Source organism: Pristiophorus japonicus, chromosome 12 (genome assembly GCF_044704955.1).
Source record: "Pristiophorus japonicus isolate sPriJap1 chromosome 12, sPriJap1.hap1, whole genome shotgun sequence".
Classification (NCBI taxonomy): Eukaryota; Metazoa; Chordata; class Chondrichthyes; family Pristiophoridae; genus Pristiophorus; species Pristiophorus japonicus.
The window spans coordinates 70,407,587-70,415,174 of NC_091988.1; positions in this window are offsets into that span (position 1 = coordinate 70,407,587).

Here is a 7,588-nt window from a genome sequence, read left to right on the forward strand (position 1 = left end):
GTTCTTGAGGCGGAGATCGCCCTTCTTCAGCAGCAGGACGATGACTGCCCTGCGCCAAGAGAAGGGCATCTCCCCGGTCGCCAGACTTTCCCCCAGGACCCGCGCGTAGTCGCCCCCCAGGACGTCCCAGAACGCCCTGTCGAACTCCACAGTCAGCCCGTCCAACCCCGGGGCTTTTCCCCTCGAGAGCCGGTCAGCTCCGCCAGGCTTGGCGGAGCTTCCAGATTTTCGGCGCCCTCCGGGCTGACCTTCGACAGGTCCTCCCACAAAACTCTACGCGCTTCCTCGCTGGACGGCTCCGGAGAGAACAGAGCCCCGTAATATTCACGGGCCCTGTTGTTGACGCCCTCCGCATCTGAGACGAGAGCAGTCGTCGGCCAGCAGCGCCAAGCGCTGCTTACGGACACCCTGTCTTTTTTTCAGCGAGTAGAAGAAGGGGGAGCCGCGGTCCAGATCCCGCAGGAACCGGATCCGCGACCTCACGAACGCGCCTCGGGACCCGACGAGCTGCAGGTCCTTCAGCGCCGCCTTCTTCGCTTCGTATACCGTCCGCAGGGCCGGGTCCCCGACGACTTGACCGAGACGGGACTCCAGGTCGAGCACCTCTTTTTCTAGGAGCCCGACCCTGGCCGCCCGCCTCTTGGTCGACCCCCTCGCGTACTCTTGACAGAAGACGCGGACGTGAGCCTTGCCCACATCCCACCATAGCCTCAAGGAGGGGAAGCTCCCCTGCTTCCTTCTCCAGTCGGCCCAGAAACGACGGAACGAGTCCTGGAACCGCACGTCCTCCAGCAGCTGGTTGTTAAAATGCCAGTACGCGGACACCGTCCTCGCGCGGAGCGAAGCGAGCTCCGCCCACACCGGGTGGTGGTCCGAACACGGCACCGGCCGCATGGAGGCCGCCGGGACGCAGGAAACGTACGCCCGAGACACGTAAAGGCAGTCAACTCTGGACCATCCTACTCCAGGCCTCACCCAAGTAAAGGCGCTGGAGTCGGGATGGAGATTTCGCCAGACGTCCACCAAGTCGAAGGACCTGACCAGGTCCCTCAACTTCTCCATCGCCGTCATGCTCTGCGGTGCACCGGAGCGGTCCCTCGCCTCAAGGGTGCAATTAAAATCCCCCCTCCGAGGACAATGCAGTCACCGACGTCGACGGAGCCAAGAAGAGCGGACACCTCTTCGAAGAAGCGCGTTTGCTGCGGGCCGGGCTGAGGGGCGTACACGTTCACGAGATGGAGCGGCACGTCCCCCAGGCGAACCGTTACGTGCAGCAAGCGGCCTGGCACGGGCTCCTCGACCCCCAAGATCTCCGGCTGAAAATGCGGGGCCAACAAGATGGCCACCCCACTAGAAGTGGCGGTGAGGTGGCTCATGCGGACCTCTCCTTGCCATTCCAGGAGCCACGTGGCTTCGTCTCCCGGAACGGTGTGGGTTTCTTGCAGGAAGCACGCCGCATATTTCCCCTCCCGCAGGAGCGAAAAATTGTTAAATCTACGGCGTGCCTCTCTGCCGCCGTTGATGTTGAGGCTGGCTATGGTTATCTTCATGACTAGAGCATAGTGCAACCTCTACCTAACCTATGGGGGGAGTGGTGGGAGTGGAGTCGTTTGTTGACCTCCACTCCTTCAGCAGCCCAGCGAGGAACTTTTTGAGCCGGCGCAACTCAAGGCCTTGCGCCTTTGATAAGGGCCCGCCCGCGGCCATGGTTTTAGCGGCGGCGCGGATGGAAGCGATGAGCAACACTGGCTCAGACCATCTTTCCAGGGCCAGACGGGCTCGGTCACAGCAACCCTGGCTCTGGACCAAAAAGTCCCGGAGTTCCTTTGCAGGAATGAGGAGGGCCTCAGCGGCGGACGCGAGCAGATCCACCGCCTCACTGGCGGTGGACTCTAGATCTTCTCCCGCGTCCCCCACCGAGTCCCCGTCCTCCCCCGGGAGGTCGCCGCCAGCAGCTGGCCCATCGACCGCACGAGGTACGGCAAACGGCCCGGCCGCTCCATCCGGCCCTGGCTCTGCCCTGATCCCACCCCCAGGATCGTCGGCAGAGGAGTCCCCACTGGGCTCTTTTAAAAGTGGTGCTGGGTCAGGAAGCGACAGCGGAAGGGGTCGGCACGCGGACGCTACTAGGGGGAGGGGTGGCGGCGGCGCCAACCTTGGCCGCCCTCGGTGGTTTGGCGGCCTTGGAGGCGGGGCAGTTCTTACGAACATGCCCCACCTCCCTACAGGCATGGCACCGTCCGACGTCCAGAAGACGCGGTAGGCAGTCCCCTCGTGCACCACATTAAATGATCCCTCTGTTGTCTCCTCCCACGCCAGCCGGACAAAAAGCTGGCGGCGGAAGGAGAACACATGGCGCAGGCTGCTCTTCCTGAGGCCAAGTGGTATGGGGTTAATCCCCGACCTTACCTTCCCCACTTGGTGTAGGTGAGGGAGGAGGAGCTCAGCGGGAACAAAGGGCGGGACGTTAGATATGATGACCCTCTGCGCGGTGGCCTCGAGAGGGTCCACCGGCAGGAACATCCCGCCCACCGTGACATCGCCCACCCTTTCAAGGGCCAGGGACACCGCCCGCTCCGACCCCAGGAAGAACACAGCCTTCCCAGACATCTTGGAGGCCGCGACAATGGCCAAGGGGCCGACTACCCCAGCCATCGCCCGCACGCACTCCTCGATGCTCATTGTGGGGTGAGTGTAGCTCTTGACCGTGTTTTTTAGTAATCAATCTGAAAGGTGGCAGGACAGCAGGAGGCGCAGGACGCGCCATGGATGTTGACGCCGCCTGCGCATATGTCTTTGCTGACCCTGCCACCGGCGTGGATGGAGTCGCCATCACGGGGTCCCTTTAAGGGCTACACCCACCCCAAAGTCACAGGCCTTAATGGTCTTTAAATGGCCTCATTTGTGTTTTGAGCAGAGGGAGCTCTTAATGGGGCGGAGCTCTTAATGGGGCACACCTCTCCCCTAATTAACGAATGGGGAGGGGCCTTGCTCCCTCTGCTCAGTTGTCTTAATGTAATTTTAATTTTAAGGAGGAAAGGGGCTCAGAGAGGGGAGAGACAGAGCGAGTGACAGAGAGAGAGAGCGAGAGGGGGTGGGAAAGAGGGAAGCTGTGAGGGCAGGTCTCCCCTCACAGCGATGGGTGGGTGTTTTTCTGGGGCGCACTCCCCAGATGATGGAAAACAGAAAACAAACAAACAGTCTTTGCGGATGGTCTTCGGGTGGGGGGAGAAGATGTCTTCACCTGGGGTAGCTGGAGCCACCCAGGCACACACTCCCAACGATGTTAAATAGGGTACTTAAATACTCTTCAGCCAGGTAGCTCCAGCTATCCCAGGCTAGGCAATGGGGGAGGGGTGCTTCAGTGGTGTGTGGGGCCTAGCTGTAAGCAAGACCCCCCCGCGATGTTTCGGCCCTCGAGTGGTCTTCTTTCCTCCCCCCACCAATACAACAAAGTCTTTTAGGGGGAATGCACCAAAACACACCCACCTTTGGTTGTTGAAGTTTCCCTCCTTCCACACTGGATGGTGTTTTTTTCCTTACTGGATGGTGTTCTTTTCCCTCTCTCCAATTCTCTGTAGCAGTAATAAAGTGGTTGAATTTGCAGCTCTCCTCCTCCTCCTCCTCCTCCTCCTCTCCCTCTAGATGGATTAGGATTGTAGAATGCCCTCTCCTCCTCTTCCTGAGCTGGTCTCAGGGCTCACTCCAGGCCTCCCAGACAGGAGCTAAAGCAGGGAGTTCCTTCTCTCTCAGCAGAAAGGCTCCAACTGAATAGGCCACGCCTCCAAAGCTCCACCATTGGTCCTTGTGCATGGAAACTCTTTTAGAGTTTACCTGTAACACAAACATTAAATGGTGCCACCCAACCTGGATGACACACCAGATATTTACAAGGCCCATTTTTTCTTTTTTGTGTTTTTCTTTTTTTTTGGGCACTAAAATCAATTTTTTTTTTCTCCTCCAGTGCCCCCTATAAAAGGAGAGGGGGACACTAAAAGCACCAGCAATTAAAACAAATTAAACTTTAAAACGTAAAATCAAATTAAAATTTGGTTGCCGGGCGTGATGATGCACTCCAGTCCCTCCGGTGCCCACCTCTCGTGGAAGGCCGCGAGCGTACCGGTGGACACCGCGTGCTCCATCTCGAAGGACACCCTGGACCGGATGTAAGAGCGGAAGAGAGGCAGGCAGTCAGGTTGAACGACCCCCTCGACCGCCCGCTGCCTGGACCGGCTGATGGCACCCTTGGCCGTGCCCAGGAGCAGTCCTACGAGGAGGCCTTCGGACCTACCCGCTCCCCTCCGCACAGGGTGCCCAAAGATCAGGAGAGTGGGACTGAAGTGCAGCCAGAATTTCAGGAGCAGCCCCTTCAAATAATGGAACAGGGGCTGCAACCTCGTGCATTCCATAAAAACACGGAACACGGACTCTTCCAGACCGCAGAAATTGCAGGCGGCCTGGGAGTCCGTGAACCGGCTTAAAAATTTGTTGCACGGCACTGCTCCGTGCACCACCCTCCAGGCCAAGTCCCCGATGAATAGTGGGAGGACCCCTGCGTAGAGTGCCCTCCATCGGGGACCCCCGCCTCCTCCGGACGGCAGGATGGTACGCCATGGCGTGTCCGGACGGCAGGCAAGGATGGCAAAGTTGAGAGTGTGCAGGAGCAGCCCATACAGGAAACCCCTCCGCGCGGAACTGAAAGGCACGGAGGGGATTTCCCCGAGGCGGCTCAAGTTGTGAGACGCCGGCCCCCGAGGGAGGTTCCGGGGTTTGGCGCCGATGAGGAATTCCGTCCGGACGGGGGTCAGTTCGGACGGGATCTCCCCACGTGCTTGAGCCTCCTCGATGCACCTAACGGAGTCAGGGCCCAAAGCTGTTTTTAGTGACTCTATGGCTTCGGCCGCGCGGCGGACGTCGGCTGAATTTAGGCGCCGCGCCAGCGTGTCTGGCGCCATCCAGCCCGCTCCTCCGCCATCGAGCAGGTCCCTGACCCCGGTCACCTCACCAGCCACAGCCCTCTTCAGACCGCCACATAAAACCTCGGTCGTGGAGGTACGGATTCCCGAGCAGCGGCTCCTGCAGGACGGCCGCCACTCCAGCCGGCGGAGAGCTGCGCTTGGTGGAGACTTTGTTCCAGACCCTGATGAGTTCCTTGTAAAAGACAGGCAGCTCCCGGAGGGCGGTCCTGACACCCCCCAAGTTCACAAACAGGAGCTGCGTGTCGTAATTGAGGTCGCACTGCTGGCGGAAGAAATACGTCGCCAGAGCACACCACCTAGGAGGGGGCTCGACGTAAAGGTATCTCTGCAGGGTCTGAAGACGGAAAGTCGCGAGCTGGGCGCTGACGCACACCAACGACTGACCGCCCTCCTCAAGCGGGAGACTCAAGACCGCGGCAGAGACCCAGTGCTTCCTGTTGTTCCAGAAGAAGTCCACCAGCTTCTTCTGTATCTTGGCGACAAACGCAGGGGGAGGGGTCAAAGTGACCAGCCGGTACCACAACATTGCGGCCACCAGCTGGTTTATGAAGAGCGCTCGACCCCTGTAGGACAGCACTCGGAGCAGTCCTGTCCAGCGCCCTAGGCGAGCGGCGACCTTGGCCTCCAGCTCCTGCCAGTTCGCCGGCCAGGCTCCCTCGTCGGGGCTAAGGTAGACTTCCTTGTGCATGGAATCCCAAAAAGTTAGTTTGCAGGTGTAGCAGGTAATCAGAAAGGCAAATGGAATGTTGGCCTTCATTGCGAGAGGGATGGAGTACAAAAGCAGGGAGGTCCTGCAGCAACTGTACAGGGTATTGGTGAGGCCGCACCTGGAGTACTGCGTGCAGTTTTGGTCACCTTACTTAAGGAAGGATATACTAGCTTTGGAGGGGGTACAGAGACGATTCACTAGGCTGATTCCAGAGATGAGGGGGTTACCTTATGATAGATTGAGTAGACTGGGTCTTTACTCGTTGGAGTTCAGAAGAATGAGGGGTGATCTTATAGAAACATTTAAAATAATGAACGGGATAGACAAGATAGAGGCAGAGAGGTTGTTTCCACTGGTCAGGGAGACTAGAACTAGGGGGCACTGTCTCAAAATACGGAGGAGCCAATTTAAAAGAGAGTCGAGAAGGAATTTCTTCTCCCAGAGGGTTGTGAATATGTGGAATTCTCTGCCCAAGGAAGCAGTTGAGGCTAGCTCATTGAATGAATTCAAATCACAGATAGATAGATTTTTAACCAATAAGGGAATTAAGGGTTATGGGGAACGGACGGGTAAGTGGAGCTGAGCCATGATCTTGTTGAATGGTGGAGCAGGCTCAAGGGGGCCAAATGGCCTACTCCTGCTATTTCTTCTGTTCGAACAAATTACCAGTGATACAGTAACTTGCATTTATATAGCACCTTTAACGTAGTGGAACATCCTGAGGCGCTTCACAAGAGTGTAAATCAAACAAAATTTGACACAACCACATGAAATATTAGAACAGGTGAGTGTCTTAAGGAGCAGAGAGCGGTGGAGAGGCTCAGTAGTGTCCTCGCCTTTAGAATATATTAATATTCACACACTCCTTTCCTCCCAGACAGTAGTTTGCTAACCATCAGGTCCTGGGAATTTGTCAGTCTTCAGTGACATTATTTTGCTGTCTGATGCTCTTTTCTTGTTTACGATAAGATAGTGAGTTCTAGTCCTTGATTCATTATTAGTTTCCCCTGAATGTCAGGTATATTATCCTCTTCCTCTATTGTGAAGACTGACACCCAGAAATGTCTGCCATTTCCTTATTTTCACTTGCAATATTACCCTATCTGCCTTTAACAATTATATTCAAAGACAAAAGGGTAATCTTGATATCCCTCAAGTTCCTTTTCATATTCCCCTTTTACAACTCTTATTTTTTTTGTCTTCCTTTGCAGTTCTTTCTCGCTCCCAGTCCCCTGGATCTACTATTCTTTGCACTTTTTAAGTTTATCGCTCACCTCTTTTGTCGACCGTAGCTGTTTTATTGGAGTGTAGAACACTTTCCCCATGGAGCTACACATTGGTCTTGTATTAAGCTGAATTATTTTTCAAACTCCTCCCACTGTTCATCTATAGTTTTACCCAGTTTTCTGCTGTCAGTCTCTGTCTCATCCCACTAAAAAGTTAGCCACACCACAATCTAGAATCTTAGTAACGGGGGGGTCCATGGCCCCTTTAACAGGCTGCACAGCCCAATCCTCATCTTTCTCAATTCCCTTAATATCGAAAAATCTATCGATCTCAGCCTTGAATATGCTCACCGACTGGGCATCCACAGCCCTCTGGGGTAGAGACCGCTGCCGCAAAGCTTAACGGGAACATTGATGACAATCATATAATGATTACAGCATAGGCGGCCATTCGGGCCTTGCTGGTGCTCTGCAACAGCACTTCAGCTAGGCCCTTTCCCTGTAGCCCTGCAAAAAAAAGTGGATTTCCAGTACTTCTCCAACTTTGTCTTTTCAAACCTAACATTGAATTTGATCATATGATCCTGTTAGATAAATGATTAACAAAGTCTGGCTCATTACTAAAAACATTAGTGACCCAGTCAGGTTTTTATGAAAATCTGGCAGTTTCTCAC